Source organism: Anser cygnoides, chromosome 19 (genome assembly GCF_040182565.1).
Source record: "Anser cygnoides isolate HZ-2024a breed goose chromosome 19, Taihu_goose_T2T_genome, whole genome shotgun sequence".
NCBI lineage: Eukaryota > Metazoa > Chordata > Aves > Anseriformes > Anatidae > Anser > Anser cygnoides.
Window position 1 is genome coordinate 4997618 of NC_089891.1, and position 18833 is coordinate 5016450.

At 54.2% G+C, this 18833-nt stretch overlaps 1 long non-coding RNA gene and 1 other non-coding gene across 2 annotated transcripts; both read right to left on the minus strand.

Annotated features, from left to right (window-relative positions):
• Positions 1-407: 407 nt before the first annotated feature.
• Positions 408-3971, minus strand: LOC106034806 (uncharacterized). The gene is made up of 5 exons (XR_007163473.2): positions 3900-3971; positions 3094-3200; positions 1984-2072; positions 1184-1255; positions 408-488 (listed from the first exon to the last, which is right to left on the minus strand). It is a non-coding gene; the product is annotated as an uncharacterized lncRNA (long non-coding RNA).
• On the minus strand, positions 3272-3346 carry LOC125182868 (small nucleolar RNA R38). Its single transcript, XR_007163549.1, has one exon. It is a non-coding gene; the product is annotated as a small nucleolar RNA R38 (small nucleolar RNA).
• Positions 3972-18833: the final 14862 nt, after the last annotated feature.

An 18833-nucleotide genomic window follows, 5' to 3' on the forward strand; every position in this document is an offset into this window, starting at 1 on the left:
ACATCCCTCCCCCGTTTTATGACCTTATCGAGGAACCTGATTGTTGTACTACTGCCTCTCACTTCTCTTTGAGCTTCTAAGCAGACAACAAGAACCGCGTCTTTCACCAGTCCTAGCTTAGCCACAGTTTCGTCACAGTTACCACGAATTTCTTCAACTTTCAGCATTTGCCTGCACAAGACATCCAAGTCAGAAGACTGTGTCAGGTATTGGGCAGAAGCAGGCAGTGCTATGAAGGGTAAGCTCACAGTTTCTATGATTTCAGAAAGCATTTCACCCTGAAGTCCTTTCTACCTGCTCAAAATCATTTCTGTTTAAGTAGATACCCATTACAAAAAGAAACAAAAAACAAAAACAAACAAACAAACAAAAAAAAAAAAAACAACAAAAAAACACCAGCTCTCAAGACAGTTTCAATACTTTCTTTTATTCTGGAACAGAAGACTGCAGGGAACCACTCCTTCCTCCAGCCAGCTGTAGAGCAGGTCCTAGTAGAAAAGACAGTGTCAGAGCAGAAGCAACTGTCAGATTAAAAAAATTCCACTGATTGGCATTATTTAATCAAGAGTATACATCTCAGAAGACCGGAAAGTACTCTTACGAGTGACAGCTCAGCCTTTATTTTGCATCCAGTTGGCAGAAGCCTGCATGCCAAATGTGATCCTGCTCTTCCTAACACAGCTAGCCTCCCTGTAGCTAAGGCTTCAGGGTTCTAAAACTGTGCTTCTCCCCCAAACCCAGCGCTAGCACCTGAATCCTCTCTGGTCTTACTGGGAACTTAGCAGTGATGTAGTTTTAACAGCCACTGAGCAGAGATGAAGGTACCTGCAGTTATGCCCAGGTACCCGTTTTATATCACCTCAAGTGAAGTGCCATCATTTGTGAGGCCTGTTCCAGGAAAATCCTCCTCCTGGTGTCGGGAGACACCGCAAAACAATGCCGTCACTGCCTTAAGCACGTCTGCTGTAAACTAATTCCTGCCCCTCTCTATTCACCAAACACTGGATAGCTTTTACTTTTCCCCTTTATCATCACACTGTCTCTTCACCTTTTTTCCCCTTGTTCTGTGGAAGCCCAAAGCCCCACAGGCTCTTCCCAGTGACTAGTTTGGAAGGTAACTATATTTGCAAAGCAACCACTCTGCCGGGTTGTAGTAACGTTCCCTCCCGCTTTGTATACTAACCTTTACTTAAGGACTAAGGCAGTGCACTGTTGTCAAGTCTGCCGGTTCAGCCCGTCACCGAACATTATAGATCTGCAAACAAATACGGGTTCTGTTAAATAAAGCATGGAACTGTTCAGCAGAATGCAGCTGTCAGCCACCTGGAGATAAAGTACTGTTACAGTGTGTGTATTCAGTGACTGTACATCGCGTCAGATAAAAACGTGTTTCGTATCTGCCCTCTAAATGTGCCTTACTGTTTGCCCAAGCGGCTTAAAAGCTATTCACAGATCTACAATTAAACTGTGCTCTGACAAGAGCAGCCTGTGTTTATTACACTCCCTGCACAACCTTGCCGCATCTGGGCTCCTACAGGCAGGCTGCTGGAAGGACAGATGGGCACACGGAAAAGTTTTTGTGCTGTGCTCGCGCATCACAAGGGCGGGAGGAAAGCAGACAGATGCTGCTTTTGCCTTCCCAGGGTCATCTGTGTCACTTCAGCCTTTGCAAGACGTAGGAGAACTGCTGAGGGGGAATACGTGAGCCTCAGTGGACAGTTTTTCCCTCACAGATGAGCTGTCAGACAGGGATAACAGCACATCACCGGCTCAGTTTCTCCCCCGTCCTTGGCTACATAAACTCAAGTTCTACGGAATGAAACAGAGTGGAGACGCCCAGATGCGGGCACGTCTATGACCTGTGTTCTTCCTGGGAAGCGTTCAAGAATTAGGTGTTCTGGTCAGCGGATGAGTCATGCTGCCTACGGATTTGGCGTGTGAAGTGTAAGATGAGCAGTATGCACTACTCAAGGATTCTCTTACCAGTTCGACGTCTGACTTCACAGCTGCCTTCTTGCCAAAGCTGTCCTTGGGGGAAGATACAACCCAGGAGTCTACAGGATGTTTTCCTCCTAAATATAAGTTGCGTTAAACATTTAGCAGCGATCCTTCAAGTGAAGTTCATCCTCCCCTTGTTTCCTCTCCATCTCTTACAAAAACAGCACCAAGTCACAAAGCAAGAATCGAAGGTTTCCTTTCTGAGAGCCAATTTTTGCCTCCAACTTAGCACAGCAGAAACCCGTCCCTCACACAGGAGCAGATTTGCCAATGAGCCGTTTCACTCAAGAGACAAGAAAATTTGGCAGATGGGTGCTATTTAAAACCTCGCTTAGACAAAAACACTAGCTTTGAGACTTTGGTGGTTTAGACCCTTTTAAGACGTTTCAAGCAGACAGCGCTACTTCTCCTCACCGTACAGGAACATCTTAATGCAACTCTCCTTGCAGAGAGGAATAATGCACTCATCTGGGATGTGAATTACCTACGGATTTATCTTGAGAAATGCATTCAAGCATACGACCATCAGACATCCCTTCTAGGAAAGGTTCTTCAGTGTCCCCCTTCTAGGCTGACCTTCTGGTGTATGTGAGCTGCACCTCCCTACTCCCAGCCACCCAATGCAAGCACAAAACTATCCCAGTACACCTCCGGGTAAGCACAGAGACCAATTATCCTTTCACTAGGTCTACTCCTTTGACAAACACACTTAGGAGATGAGCTGTGTCAAGTGTCTCCATAATGGGCTGCCATTCAATCCCTCTTATTTCTGACCCCTTCTACTCTTGCTCATCTTTGACAATATTGCCAACCAGGTGCTCCACAGGGCACCAACAACATTAAAATTCCCATTCACTGCGTGCTGCCTTTCAGCCTGAGCTCCATGGTAGCAAAGAGCTGCACACTCAGGTGGCAGCTGCAACAAAGCCACAGCCCTGATTGGCTTAATTACACTAATCAAGCCATTAGGCTTTTATACCTTCTCCCAGCAGCCTGAGAAGGCTATCATCTGTCGCAGCAGAACAAGTTTTATGTCCACAGCCCAACAACAGGAGAAAACTCGAGCAGGATGAACTAAATGCTGATGTTTCTCACCGATGTGCTGATGGTGCAGGTCTGCTGCCAACTGAGTGAAAGAATCAGCTTCCCCGAAAGGTGAGTGCAAGGTGCATTTTTATGCTTGCTTGACAACATGCTGCCACCTGAAAGAGTGGAGGGATACAGAGCATTAATCCATGTGCCAGACCATTCTTTTACCTTTTTGTCTTTAATGCTGAGCCTCAGAATCATGATTCCACAGGGGAAAACTTAATTTCAGACAGGGATAACCTTATCATCACTAGCTCAGCTGCAGACCAGACCACCCGGAGCCACTGTTAGCTCAGGCTGCTCCCAGCTCCTTACCCGGGTGCCAACGACACCTGGCGGGCACAACACGCTCCATTTCGCATTGCTGGGCGGTTCAGCGATGGGGAACGCTGCCTCGGACCGCCGAGCTTCGCTGTCTTTAGCCTGTATTGACAGCAATGCTGAGCCATGCCCGCTGCTGCATTAAATACCTGTATTAAATTCCTAGGGAGCAGCCCCGGCTCGGGGAGGGCCGGAGGGCAGCCGGACACGGTGAAGCCCGGCGCTTTGGGGCCGGCCAGGTCCCCATGAGGGGCACAAGGCCGGACAGGGCCCGGCCCGGCCTCCCCTTCAGCCGGCCGCCATAACAAGCCGGACCCAACATGGGGGGGGTACGCGATCTGACACCCCCACAAGACGCGGAGGCCTCCCCGCACAGCCACGGGCAGCCATGACGGCGCGCAAGCGCCTCCCGCTTCTGCCCGTGCTGTCCCCGAGCCCCTCGGAGCCGCCATAACCGCGGATGGCCGCCGATGGCGGCGCGCCCGACTCACCGAACCCTGCGCGGCCGCCATGTCGTCGCGGGGAAAGGGAGAGCGGCCCGCGCGCGCCTGCCAAGTCTCGCGAGAGGGGGTGGGGGGGAAGCGCGGGGTCTCCTGGGAAGTGTAGTCCCGGCCCCCAGGGCGAGGCCGGGGCTGAGGTGGGCCCCAGGCCTCATGGCGGGCCCTGTTACACGCTGCGGCCGGGGCGGGCCTGAGGCGAGGTCCCCTCAGGGCCGGCGTGCCCCAGGCGGTGTCTAATAAGAGAAAAATAAAGAAATAAAGACATAAAGGAGCATAAAGTAGCACTGGGGCGAGGCCTGGCTCTCCAGAGGCTGCTTTTGCAGCCTCTCATGGAGCATAGTGGGGCAGCGGGTGGCTGAGGTGGCACTGCAGAAACACTCGTGAAGCCAGGGGTAGAAGAGTGGGGGCTTGCTTAATTGCATTAATGATTTCTAAATAAAACAATCGTTATTATTAAAGCCAGGAATGGAAGAATGGGGGCTTGCTTAATCGCATTAAAAATAGATGTTGCCGAGTGTCTTTGCTTACTACTGTGCAAATTAACAGAAACGAGGAGTCTTGGGGCCCCTTACAGAGGATGTTTCCTGACAAAAATGGGGAGACTGTCTCAAAAACCAGCTGAGAGAGATCAACCTTGTGGTTTGGATGAGAGCCAAGGAGCAGCTGAGCCTGTACAAAGGCAGGGGGTCAACTAGTGGTGATGAAGAAGAGTTATCCGCCTTCATCCCCACGACCCCCGGCGACCACCACCAGAAGGCACTGTGCAAGTGCAGACAGAAGGAGTTCATAGAAGTGACTTCTTGGAACTAATTTTAATATGAAGCAGGGATAGGTTATGCATATGTATAGGTATATTGGGAAACTTAATGCACACGTTTACTGCATATAACCAAGGCAAGTTGCCGTGTTGGGGTGCGCATGCCTTTGGGAGCTATCCCACATGCGCCTGGCGCTGAAATAAACCACATACCTACTTCATAACTCATTTGCTTTGAGTTGTAGAGTTCTTCCACGAATCACTCAGAGCTGGGCCCCAGGCTCCTTGCATGGAGATCTTTGCATTTCCATGCTTCTCACTAATTGCTTTTATTGGTTCTTCATGTGTGCTGCTTACTAGGGAGGCGCATGTGATTGTAGTTAGCACGCTAAATGCTTCAAAGGACTGAACAAGCATTAGCTCATGCAGGAAGGGGCACACTTCAAAAAGACTAATTAGCTGGAAGTTGGGGATTAGTCAGAGATTAGTTAGTAAATGTATGCTGTGCTCCGAATACATGGTGCTTGCAGTGTGTACTATGATTAGCTTTTGCTGTTAAAAGCTGCCGCGAAATCTACACGATCCTGTTTAGCTTATGAGCGGTAATGAACTGTAAGCAGAACCGGGCAGGAAAGCTGCGGATCAGCAATATCCACTTTCTTGCCCCAAAGCTTTATGCACCCTTGTGGAGAAAAGCTCCGTTATTGGAAATCAGACAAATCTGAGTATGGATGAAAGTGTGATGTATAACAGGTGTTGATCCTAAAGTGGGGGATCCAGTTCCTGGGGGTGTTTGAATCAAAGACGTGTTCTCTGAACATAAAGGTGCCTGGTTCTCTGGCAGAGTAAGCTTCCTACGCTGGCTTTGTGACTAACTGATCTGTCTGATCTGGCCGCCGGGGCTGCTGAGTCTGTGGAGACAACACCCAGCGTTGTCCTAAGGAGCCGCATTGCCCAGGAGCTCAGTCTCTGCTCCTGGATCCCCTCCGACGGCTGGGGATGGCTGCGAGCCGCCGCCTGCACCGTGAGGCCCCTCTCCGGTCAAGGCAGTTGAGTTCCCAGGGAAAGGCAGCATGGCATCGTGTTTATTTCTAGTGCCTGGGTCTTCCTGGCCTTGTTCCTATTTTAGTACCTGTTTTTTTCCAGAGCGTGGATTTAACTGCCTAGTAAGTTCTTTGCTTTTCAGAATGGCCCACGTTGCTTCCTAAAAGTCTTTCTTACGAAGTCAATAGGTTGTAAGAAGCACTTCTGTACAGAGAGGCAAGAAGTTTGCAAAGAGACACCAGTGTGCTGTTAAAATAAGCTTCTTCCAGTGTAGGTAGCTAACTACAAGGTCTTCCCAGCCTCCTGTGCCCTCCACTAGCTGTGAAAATCCCCGTGGGCTGCCCTGGCGGGGAACACAGGACCACAAAGGGAGCTGCTCACAGCAAGTCCCATGCCCTGCCCTGGTGGGAGCTGGCTCCGGAGCCCTTGTGTCCTGCAATAGCCTGCTGCAGGGTGCTTGACCTGGGGGGAAGGGAGAGCAAGAGGGCAGGCGATGATAGAGAATGGAAGTAATTAACACTGCCTTTGTTGCAATGGCCTCTGCCACTGCAGTCTGCGAAGATGTCTGGCAACCTGCCTGCCAGCTTTTAGCCTTCCAGAGAAGCAGATACGTAAAACTCAAACTATCTTTAGCCTTTTAAATCCCCAAGGGACATCAAGTTTTAAAATAAAACAACTAAAATCCTGCCTCGTGCAGTGTTTGGATCCTGGAAGGACAGAACTGTCTTAATCCATCTTAATTTTGGGGTGGAAGCCGCTCACACCACGGAGTAATTGTTGCTTATTCTTATAAATGGATGAGCTCAGCCAGGTGTCGAGTAATGAACTGACTCAACTAAAAGCTCAGGTGAATGGCGTTAGCTAAGTGTGCAGTAGTTTGGCTGGATTTATTCGTGATTGTAATGCATAAATCATATTTCCAACCGTGCTTGAGAAGCAGAACAAAGACCCTGGATGAGGAGAGGTGGTCATCGCCTCTCCCATGTCCTTATTCTTAAACCTTTCCAACTTTGCCTGCGTGACTCGATCAGGTTTTCCCTGATCTTCCCTTTAGAGGGCGTCCCTGCTACACACATCTTCGTCGTGCGAGCTTCGCCCAGGAGCTGCAGTGCAAGGCGAAGCCTCCCAGAGGTCAGCAGAAGGTGGTGGTGGCTCCCCCGAGGGCTCTGAGCCTTCCCAGGGATGCGAGCAGTCTGCTCTGGGTGGTTCTGGCTGACTACGTTCTGCTTCCTCAGGCAGTTGCCAAGCTTCTCCCAAAGGCAATTTGGACATAATTTTGATGGATTTCCTGTGGCTGATCTCCATTAGTTACGGTGTTTTCTTCCTCCGGCCTTTGAAAGGACTTCTATTTTTGTTGAGCAAGTAAAGAAAGCTATTAAAAGGGCACGGGGATCTTCTACGTGTGATCATTCTGGGGCTGCTTCCAGCTTCTTCCCACCAGATCATCTGGAGTGGATCACTTCCTCCAGTCAGTCCTACACTAGATTAAGGCCTTACCCTTCTGCTTTCTGGAGGTTTTTCAGTATCTATCTTGCAAAGCCACAGCGTTACTCTCCGCAAAGAAGTTTGAGCGCTGCTGTAGAGTATTTGGTTATCCCCAGATCAGAGAACAGGAAAATGGGCAGAATATGTGACCGAGAAGGGAAAGGAAGAAAGAAAACTAAACAGAAATCAATGACAGAACCCCTCCAACTTCAGCTGGGCTTTGATCCCACGCTTTAATTGAAGGATGAGGTCTCCTCCCAGTTTCCCACCCTTTTCCCCTCTTGGCTGCCTGCGAGTCTGCCTGGGGAACAACTCTCCACACTTAACTGATAGCAGCTCAGTTCTCCCCCCCTCCTTGCAGCAGCCCCAGTCCCACCCTGCAGACAGGGTTCCACAAAGCCTGGAGGAACAAAGCGTCAGGCTCAGAGACGCCCTGCTGAGGTTATCATCTTCGACATATGGCCGGGGGAAGCAAGCGGGGTATTTGAACGCATTAAGAAGCGAGTCCCCCATGGCTAACTGCATCAGCCCCCTGTGTGGCTTGAACTGCAAAGCACGAGGAGAAGCCGAGGTGCGGGGGGTAACCAGATTGATGCTTGTCTCCGCTGCGTGCACAGCAGGGCACAAAGAACGGTTCCCTGGGGTTCGGCTGGAGAGTGCTTGCTGGTATTTCAGGTGCCAGGCTTGTAAGGGAGAAGGATCTGTAGTGTTAAGAAAAGCCTGCCATGAGATCCCAAATCCTGCTGCTTCAGATCAGTCCCAAGCAATGCAAGAAAGGCTCTTTGGAGCTCGGTAGCAGACAGGAGCAACATCTTCCCACACAGGACAGGGCATGCTGCAAACAAAACATCCTTCCCTTCCCCCAGTAGCAAAGCCCTTAAGCCTCTGTTTAATGTTAAATGCATGCTCAAACCCATTCCTCTACAGCCTGTCCTGTATGCTTAAACAGAACTCTAGCGGCCTCAGAAATGCTCTGCTGTAACTGGGGCCTATCTAAAGGCTGAGCTTTGTGCTGAATAACAAGGGCTTTATCTTTATGGAATATCTGTCAAGTGAAGGGGTGGCCCGTCTGGGAGCGTGGGTATCTGCAGGCAGGGCCACAGTGTGGATTCCTGCAGGTGGAGAACAGAAGAGGTTCCCCGTTCTTCTCTTGATGGTGCTGAACGGCCAAAGAAATGGCAATGCCAGCCCCTCAGCTTAGGCATGGTTTCCTTCCCAGCTTCCCTCCACTGTTCTTCCCATTTCTTGCCCCTTTCCTCAACTGAGTTTTGGGCACGTCGTGGCAAACTTGGTCCCAATGTGCTGTCCTCAACTGTGGTGGGGAATAGAGCTTAAGATCATATTGGGGGATGGAGACAAGGTGATCAACTGGCCGTGTAGCTTCAGATCTGATGTCCCAGATAGACAGTGACCACCTGGTCAAAGCTGCCCAGGCTGTGCTCACAGCTTCGTTCCTGGGATCGGAACAGAGAGCACGCAGCACGTTGTTCTGATTGCACGTTGTTCTGGGGCCAGACGTATGTCTTGTTGAAACAGCAGCAGGAGGAATCCAGCTCCTTCATCGATGAAGATGTTTGTTTAAAGCGTATATCCTCAGAGCATACCCAGATGTGTACAGCTACACAAAGGCACTCGAAAATGGTAGGAAAAACTTCCACGCTGTAACGTGAGTGAAACCAGGAGCAAGGCTTCCACCGCTGAAGACCTTTAAGGCCAAGCTAGATAAGCAGTTGCCAGGAGTTGACCTTGCTTTGAGCAAAGAGCTGGATCCTCTCTATTTTCTGCGTCAGCCTAGAAGATTAAAGGCATGGTAAGCACAAAGGGAGTGAAATGGTATAAAAAAATATCTAGGCAATACTGATGAGGAAACTCTCAGGTCGTCTTTTATCACAAGCAGTGTTTGTTTGCCTGGATTACTCAGCCAAGCAGCCGTTGATTCAGTCAATGCAAACTGCACTGTCATATAAGCAATATTTCACCTATCATGCTTAGATAGAGGAAATATGCTAGGCACGCACGGAGCGAACAGGCATATTCTTGCACGTAATCAGCATAAGCTGCACCAAGGTCGAGCGGTGGTGTTGGAGAACACCACAAATCACCGACACTTCTTCCTTCTGGAGGCTGGAAATGGAGAGCTGCATATGTTGCATCTGGCTCATCACTTGCTTCCCATTGTTCACACCAAACGAAGGAGGTAATTGTTTAGAGGTACTTTTAGGAATAGCATCTCTGCTAGTTTCATTGCTTAATGGGAATGAATGTGCTTAAATGATGAAGGATCGCATTATTTCAGGTCCCTTTAGGTCATTTTCCTTGCCCTTGCGCAGGGGAAGCAGGCTGAATGCCTAAAGCTGACCGTGCCCAAGGTGGCAAACTGAGGTCTCTCTAGACTGCAGAGGGCGGTTGGTCCAAGAGCTGTGATTGTTCCTCCTGCTGTAAGAGCATCTCTTGAGGGCAATCCCCAGATCACATCTCCTGGAGTGAGCCCTGATCAGACCAAGGGCTGTCCAGCACAGTGTGCTGTTTCCAGGTGTCGGTTCTGTGCATCCACTAGTGGATTTTTCTCTTGAACGGAGATTTCAACAACTCTTTTCCATGAACACGTCCAATGTCCCTGTGGACCCGTAACGTCTGTTCCCTCCTGTGTGGGGGATTTGCCCATGCTGTAGGAGGGAGCCTCCTTTTTTTTCTCCTCTACCTGGCTCTTGTTACTTTTGTTTGAACAGCCCCAGCTTCTTGTATGGGAAGAGATCCTGAGCAGTCCTCCTTACCCACCCTGCCTGTGCCAGCAGAACTTACGGATCTACAAATCCTCCCCTCCTTTTTAGGCTCCTGAGCCTGCTCTCTTCAGGACAGATCAAAGAACGAGGGTAGCATTGTTTCAAACCACGGCTTTCCTACAGAATGTGCTCTATCCACTTACAGATGGCTTTTATGGTCTTTAAAGCCTCCCATGGATTAGCCCACGGTTGACTGTGTAAACATTTTCTCTATCCCACATCCTGCTTCCCCAGCATGTCTCATACTCGCGTCTCCGTGCTCTTGCACAGTCCAAACATCCTGCAGAAACCTCTAGCTCTTCTCAACAGCCTTCCTCGCTCCCTTCCCCCCCCAGATCCTGCCAGGTTGCGAGTAAAACTCCATCAGCCCAACGCAGCCCCCAAAATTCTTGGAGGCCTGCCCAAAAAAGAGATTCACGAGCCTTTCTTTCTGCGGTAACTACCACCACGTGTGCCGCGGCTTTGTCGTTGACCTCGCACTCTTGCTATTGCGTAAAGGTTGGTGTGCCTTCAGCCGTCTCTCCTCCTGCACATCTCCAGCGCTCTCCTTTCTCCCCCAGCTGTCATCTCGAGCAGCCTCGCTGCTGAAGGCGGTGGGCGGGCGAATGCACGCCGCGGGAGATGGCTGATCTTCCCTAGCTCCTGTGCTCGGGGATGGCAGAGCTCAGGCACCGCAAAATCCTCCTCCACCTTCTCCCCAAAGTGTTAGGGGCAGAAAGCATCGCTGTGCGTACCCTGTGTCTTGGGGAGCGCTGCCTGGGGGCTGTGCGTGTGTGGGGAGCTGGATGCGCACCCCTTTATGCAGCAAACGGGGGGCTGCACTTGCTGGCACTCCGACACGGACACGCAGAGGAGTGGCTGAGGCTGGCTGCTCTCAGGGTGTCCCCTTCCCCTGGTGGGACATGACCCAGGTTCGCAGGGGGGGGAAAGCAAACAAGGCAGGGCTGACTTCTCAAACTGCAGCACCTGATTTACCAGAAGCTGTGCGTGCAGTGCTGCTGACTTAGTGCAGCTGGCAAAAAAGTGGAAACAACACGCACGCACACATACCCCGCTCCCCAATCATTATTTAAACAGTATAAAGTTCTCTGTAAATGTTTAAAACAACATCGGGATTGGGAGGGGAAGGAGGAAAGACAAACAAGTTTGCTGTTTGAGCTTTGCAGAAACAACCCTTAATTTTTGGCAGGGCTTTATTCACCCAGAGGATCCAGCTGCCAACACACTTTGGGAGGCTCCAAATTCATTATTACTTCCCTAACCTCTTCCTCCAAGAGGCTGCAGTTTGGCACTGGCGCTGCCTTTGATGTCGGGGCTTGGCCAGCACCTTGTGCTGTAGGATCCCGGTTCACAGCCAGGGCATCTCCGCTTGGGGTCAGGGGCTGAGTGCTCCCTGCGAGGTTTTCCCTTTCCCAGACCTAAAATTCATGGTGGCCAGACTCCGGCAGGAGCTAGGGAGCTCAGTGGAGGTGCTGAGCGTCGGCTGGCTGACGGGGTGTCTCGCCCACATGGGAGTGGGGCAGGAGCTCCCCCGAGCACCTATGGGTATGGGGGGGCTCCCAGTTCCCACCCCGTTTCCTCTCCTTCCTCGTCTGCATCAGCAGCACCGCCGGCACCTGGAGCGTTAGCGCAGCAGAAACCCTAGATGATTGCTGTCTGAACGCACAGCTGGCAATGGAGTATGTTTGAATTCAGCTCCTTACTGCTGAGGGGCCAGAGCTGCATGCGGGCTTGGCTCCAGGCTGAGGGGGTCTTGGGGACCTGGAGCCCTGGGTATCGAGGGCTTGCCGGGGAGCAGGGGCTGCCCTCCAGCCTCTGGGTGGATCTGATGCTCCAGATCCCGAGCCCTGGAGCATCTGTCCTGCTCTTTGGGACACCACCCCCAAGGGGATCCCAGGGAAAGGGGCTTTTCCCAGGGAAAGAGTTTAGGGGCTGGGAAAAAGGCTGCATCCTGGGTGGGGGGACATAGAAGAATAAGCCCTGCTGGCGGGCACTCCTGCCTCCCCGGAGCCTGCTCCCGTCCCACCAGCACCAGGAAAAGCTATTGCTGGGGTCTCCTTCGCCTTTCCAACAACTCCAGCCAGCTCTGTGCAGAACCTACACCGAGATAAAAGAGACCGACACAGCGTGAAACCTTCCTCCTCGTCAGCAGATGGTGTTTGCGGCAGTGGACTTCTCGCGCGTCGTTGTAACAGAACGGCCTGGCCCAGCCAAGAGGCGGAAGGAGAAGCTGCAGTCTGCTCTCGTGGGGCCGGCTCGCTCTGCGGACCTGACCTGAGATCCTGGATGAATGACAAATGAACCCTCGCTTTGTCAAGGATCAGACTTTTATTTTATTTTTATTTTGCCCGTATTCAGCTTGCTGAAGAGCTGCCACGATGTGCCTGCAGCCGGCAGCTCCAGCCGCTGCGGCGCTCGTGGCAGCCCCCTGGGACCCGGTGGCTGAGGCTGCGACGCGGTGTGAACTGCGCGTTACCTTCGCGGCAAAACCTGAGTGCATCCAAACTGCAGTCAACCTGGTGTCACTGCCTCGGGCTTCCCGGCTCAGCGTTACGGCTGTCCTAGCAGTGAACCCTACAGGCTTCGTGCCTGAAAAGCCTCGCGGCAGGAGGAAAGGTGCGATGCCCCTGCTCGGGTGAGGCGCTGCGGTGGTGTGAGATTGTGGCCGGCAGCTCCCTCAGCGGGTCTGTTTTGACCACGCCGTGCTAAAACGATGCACGGGGAAGGTGGAGCTGATCGCCCATCAGCCCTGGTGCCGTCAGTCCGGGCTGAGGCCGCTGAGCGCTGACTGCGGTGGGTGCACACACGATTCAGACCTCGGTCCTGAGCAGGGCGAACGAGGAGCAGCGCGTTGCCTCCGTGCTGTAGGCAGGCTGCCTCCTGCAGCCTCGGTGGAGGAGGGGCTGCCTGCCCCCCTCCCTGTTCCCTGAAGCAGAGCCGGAGCTGTGCCTGGCGCGTCAGCTCCCCGCGCTGCTCTGCTCCTTCCCCCAGCACTCGGAGGCTCCGTCTGCACCAGCCTTTACCCTCCCTGAGAGCCTGCTGAGCCACAGCAATCCGGGAAGCGACCCGTGGGCACGACGGAGGCTGTTGCAGGCTCCGTCCCACGTACCTGGGGGGATATTATCCCCTTGGGGAAGGGGGTTATGTATATTTGTAAGCTCTGCTGTCCCAGGAACATGGATAGCTCCCCTGCAGTCCAGGACCCCGCTCAGCCCCCTGCATGCATCTCTCCTCGCTGGACCCAACAGGACCTGCTTTTCTCACAGCCCTCGCCGAGCCCTGACGAACCTCAAAAGCCCTTTCACAACAAGCCGTGTGTATGTTCGGCACGTCCCCTATTGCCACCATCTCTGCCTGGTGACAATAGGCACAGCAGGCCCGGGCAGGTAGCAGGATGCTGGATGTGGATGCTGGGGCTGGGGGGGGTCAGCCAAAGTGCACTCTTCCCTGCAGCGCTGCCTTCAGCAAGGGAAGAAGGGATCTTTCTTTAGCTCCTCTTCCACTCGAGGCTTTCGGAGCGGTGCCGTATGGCTGCTGTCACGGAGTTCATTACTCTCTGTCTGCGCCCCCTCCCTGCAGGGGATGGCTTTCGCTGCAGCTGAGCTCTGGCGGTTTTTCTCCCGGGGTTTCAAGAAGTTTCGTTCCACCCATGAGAAGTGCCAGGCGTCGGGGGAAGATTTGTTTCTTGGCAGCTGTTCCCGTTTTGCTCTAGAAAACAGATGCTGCGCTAGGAATGCACCGTGACTAAAATTCCTCGGGGCTGCTCAGGTCAAATAGCAGCAGCAGGGGAAGCAGGGGGGCAGGAGAACAGCGCTGCGCAGCAGAGAGCGCGCGGGAGGGCTGAGCCCTTGCCCTTCCCTCCGGCTTCCCCTGGCCAAAAAGCCGGGGACGAGCGATCGGAGGGAGCCAGGAGTTAGAGCTGGCTCATGTTTGGCTCTGCCTGTGCTCGCTGCGGGGAGCGAGGGAGCTGCAGAGCCCCGGCAGCGTCGGTTCTTGTGCCTGTGACAGTGCCCGACCTCTCGGGGCACAGCGCGTGCCCCCTCTGCCCCTTTTGCGGAGGGCTCGGGGAAGCTTTCCGGATGGGAGGCTTAAACACGGGCTGTGACGGGCGCTGACAGTTGGGGAAAAACACAGGCAGCCAAAGGTTTCGGGGCTGTCAGGGAACGTGACAGGCAGGTTCGCAGCCCCGGCAGGCCTTTGGCTGCTTGTTTGCTTCTGCCAGGGGAAGCGATCCTGCGCCGTGACAGCCGCGGGCTGCGCTCCTGCAGGGCAGGACACAGCGAGGGGCGTGAATCTGGCAGCCTGGCCGTGGGAGGAGATGGCTGCAGGACCGCAGGATGCTGAGGATGCTCTCAGGGCATCTCCTGCTGATGCCCAAGGGACCAGTGAGGCGTGCAGGGACCCCCAAGCCTTCATCCCTGCCGGGCTGAGGAGCGCACCGTGCCCGGCCAGCCCCAGCGCGCTGCCCCGATGCTCCAGCCCCTCGACGCCACTGCAGAGCCGGTCACCCCACAGAAACAGGCCTCGCCTTGTTCCCAGGCTAAAAGAAGGGGCTGTGTGATTTAAAAACCTGCAGCTGGTCTCTCTCCCATCTCCCCCCAGTGCCTGCAGTAGCTGTCAGCACAGTGACTTCCTTGATGCCGGGCGATGTTTTTCTGCGCACGCACCCAGCTAATCAATTAAGTTTCTCGGCAGCTTCCTCCAGCAATTCAGGCTCGGCCGGTGGAAGGGGATTTGTTATTCTGGGCACTGGCGGAGAGGCATGAACTGTACTAACAGCAAATTGGTTGCGCTTTCCAAGCACCGACACTCCTCGCTCGCAGCTCGGCGCTCTGCTCCTCCTCTGAGGCACGGCCCCGGTGGCTCAGCACCATGCTGTGGTGGGGTGGGTGCTGCGGGGTGCCAGCCCCCTCTGCCTTGGGGCAGGGTCGGCCTGGCTGTACGTGGGCTTAGCTGCGGGAAGACCTTCTCCCTTCTTGTTTTTCTCCTCCTGGTTGCTCCATGCCCTGCTCCTCCACGTGCAGGAGGGGGATGCTGCGTGGTGCGCTCACACCCGTCCCGGTGACCCTGGGGTCTGCGGAGTTGAGAAAGGGAAGGGGAAGGATCCAGGATGGGTGGAGGGACCAAGAAATACAGGGTACTCGGGGTGATTGTGGGAAGATTTATGGTGGATAAGAAGAACGTCATCTTCCGCCAGCTCGGCTACGCCCTGGCTCTCTGCTGGTGGGAATGGGGATGTTTTGTGGGCGGTTAGCAGCGCGTGAAGCGTGAGACTGCAGGACTGCCGGGGTCGGGGGGGCCTCAGGGGTTTGTCGGGAGCTCCGCCAGCCGGGTGAAGCTCCTTACTCCCCGCACTCGCTCCTGCCTGCGTCCTCCCGGGCCAAGCAAAACTTGGCCAGGCAGAGCAGGGCTGCAGTCGTGCCTTTGGCCGCGTGGCGTGGTCGCGGCTCGAGTCCAGCCTGGGTGGAATGAGGTCCTTTGGGCTCGTGGTGCCTGCTCGTGGGCTTCCCTCTGGGCCTCTGGCCCCACAGCACCATCCTGCTTCGAGATCTCAGCACAGGCGTCAAGGAGAAACCGGGGGGAGAGGATGACCTGCGCTTTTGGAGGGTTTTCTTAGGATTTCATCCACCTCCAGGCCAGTTCTCTCTAGAACGATAACCTGGTGCCAGAGGCGTTGCATCCCCGTGACAAATCCCATCGCTGCTCTGCTTGGGAAGAAATTGGTGAAGCAGGACAGAGAACCCAGGTTGCTTGCTACCAGTTGTCTTTACAAGCGGTTGCACAGTACTGCTCCAGGGTTAGCGAATGAGAAACATCTGGGAATAATCGAAGCTATTTAGGCTCTGGGAAAGCATGGCTGGAGAAAGTTTGGAGGAAGCAACTTGAAAGCTCAGCATTGTTAAAAACAGTCTGGAAGCCCTGGAAATTAAAACTAGGGTAATTTCTATAAAGAGCGAGGAAGTATCGAGAGAAGGAGCTGATGCCCTCTGAGGAACACAGAGGAGCCAGAATGAATTGTAACGCTCGAGCCTCTGCTAAGCCACAGGGCATTAAAAACGTCTTTGGAACAAGCAGTCTGCCTTTCCTGTGGTTTGCACTGGCAAAGGAGCAGAGAGAACGACCAGGGATCTGTCTTAACAGCAGCCTGGGGAGTGGAAATAGGGTTTAATGACGGATCATAGCAAAGCCTCTGACAGCTCAGCGCTGCCCGCAGCGAGCGGTACCTGCCAGGCTGGCTCCGGGAGGACGCGGGGCGTGCGGGAGGACGCGGGGCTAAACCACGGCCGTGGCAAGGAGCCCACGGCCAGAGCACAGGGGGAAGGAGGGCTGCAGCCTTTGCTTTCCGGGAATCATCCCGTCCTCGTGCCGGAGGATGCCCCAGGGACGGCAGCAGGGAGCAGTGTCCGTGGGGGTGTCCGTCCGGCACCGCTGACCCCAATCCCCCCGCGGGGACCTGGGGGCTGCTTCCCGGCAGAGGCTCGGGGACAGGCCCCCGGCAGTGGAAATCCCCTCTTCCACGATCACCGGGGAATTGAGGCTGTTGCAAGGAAATGTCATTTCTGCTGATTTATCGGAGCTTTCATCTGGGAGGGCCTGTCTCAGTGCTTTCCGTTCCCTCTTCTTCCCTACTCCAGCCCCCAGCATCTCCAAGAGATGGGTGCTGGAGGAGGGAGGACGGGAAGAGCAGCCAGCGCAGGAGCCCTGGAAATGGTTAAAGATTTGGGGAGTCCAGATCTGCCGCATCTTCTGTGACAATCTGGCCTCCCCAGCATCCTCGTAAATGAGAAACCGCATAAGCCTCACACTCTATTATTGCTATGGAGCATTAGAGTCTCTCATTTAGGATAAACATTCTCATCTCCAGCAGAGCATGAATAACATTAAATGAGATAGTTAAAATGTTTCAGGCCAATTATAGCCCTGGTGTAACTTCGGCAGAGTTGCACCAGGGATTAATTTGATCCGGAGAGCTCTGCCTCCTGTTCCGAGCTGGGATTCCAGCGCGGGTAATTACATCCTGCCTCTCTGCACTTCCTCTGGAGTTTTAATTGGGTTGAATGGACCAAATCCGCAGCAAGTGTAAATCAATGTAATTGAGCTCTCTCTGGAGAGGAACCCTGCTGGTTTACACCCTCAAATCTGGGCCAGCCTTCTCCCTTTCCCCTTCGCCAGGCTCCAGCTGCCCGGGGCCGGCTGCTGCCCTGACCCAGCGCCAGCTTCCCACCGAGGACTCCAGTTCTGCTCTTTTCACAAAATCACCAGTTTTCCACGCTTCTGCTGGCAGCCCAGGGAGCCCTGCCACCACGTCAGAGCAGGTGAGGTCCGCGGGTTTCCACCCTCTGCTGGAAAACCCACTGCCCCGTCACGGGTCCTGGATCCCAGGCCGGTGCATGGAGCCAGGCAGCTGGACTGTGTCCCCCTCCCGCTTCCCAGCCCTCTTAGTAAATCAGTGTTAATGAGGGACATTTGACCCTCTCTTTCCCTGAACAGCCCTAAGCAGCATTTTTGTTCCATGAGATAGTTAAGAAGCTTGAAGCAATTTCCTCCCCCCATTTCTATTGTAGCTTTGCTTTTCTTTTTTCCTTTTTTTTTTTTTTTCTAAATTCCCCAAGAAAATGGCAACTTTTTGGATGCAGGAAACCTTCAGGATGTCTTGGAGCAGAGGGCAGGGAGCAGTGTTTGACGTGGAGGGGATGGAGCAGACGGACCTGGCGAGGTGGGGCCCCGGCTCACTTGCTCCATCAGTTCGACCACGTGTGTGACTGAGGCAGGAGGGCCGGAGCTGGGAAAGTGCTTTTGCTGGCTGTAATTAGGAATTTAATTGCGAGGCGTTATCTCACAGGGTTGGAGCCTATACAGAGCCATACGTCCCCCATAGCCAATCGCATACAGGGGTGACGGGAGAGGGAAGGGAGCTGGGAACGCTCTCCCTCACAGATTTCCAGGCCTTTCTGCTGCTGTGTGGTCCCTTTCCCTTCTCACGGACAAACGATGAAAGCAGACGGTCAGATAAGCCCCGGGGAGCCGAGCCCAGCACGGCCCCGAAGCTTCGCTCACCATGAGCCTGCGTGGGACCGCCGGTCCCACACCACCTCCAGCGGCCCCAGCTGTGCCCAGCCCGCTCGCGCTTTCATTTCCCGTTTGGTTTTTCCCAAAGTGTATTTTCGGGAGGCAGAGATGTCACAACCCTTCCTTCCTCCCCTCCTCGGAGGGGCCACGGTGGCAGGACCGCGTCCCCGCAGCCTCCTGGCCCTGCGGAGAGCTGACGGTGGCCCCGCGAGGGCTGGCACTGCTGCTCCTGCCTTTGTCCTAAAGCTGTGGGGCGACGCAGTGGAGGAGGGCGAGCGAATTCCCACCCCCTGAGGACCTCCTGGGACCCTCACGCATCTCAGCGCGGGCAGCGGACACCTCGCAGCGGCCAGCAGCCCCATCGGGCTCACCCCGCTTAGCTCAGCCGCTGGCTGCAACTCCTTGAGTATAAATAAAGAGCATTTCTCACGAAATCCACCCTCTCGGAGGTCCCCAGGCGGAGAGCTGGCCCCGCTACAGAGCTCAGGAGACCTTTATCCCCCAGATCTCCAACCCCGCCGTGTAGCCAGCGCGCCGGGTTGGCAGAGCAGTGACCCCGCTCCCCGCAGCCCCGTGCCATTTTCAGGCTGCCTCCCGCTGTCTGCGTCCCTCCCATTTGGCCCCTCGTTGTCCTTTCTGTTGTTTTTTTTTTCTCATTTTGTGTGTACGCGGCCAGATGGGAGGAAAGGTCGGAGTCGCTGATGGTAAAGTCCGTGCTGAAATCTGGATTTTCCCTAAGCCCGGGATGGCTGTGCCTGGCCTAACCCTGCAAACGGGCTCCAGCGG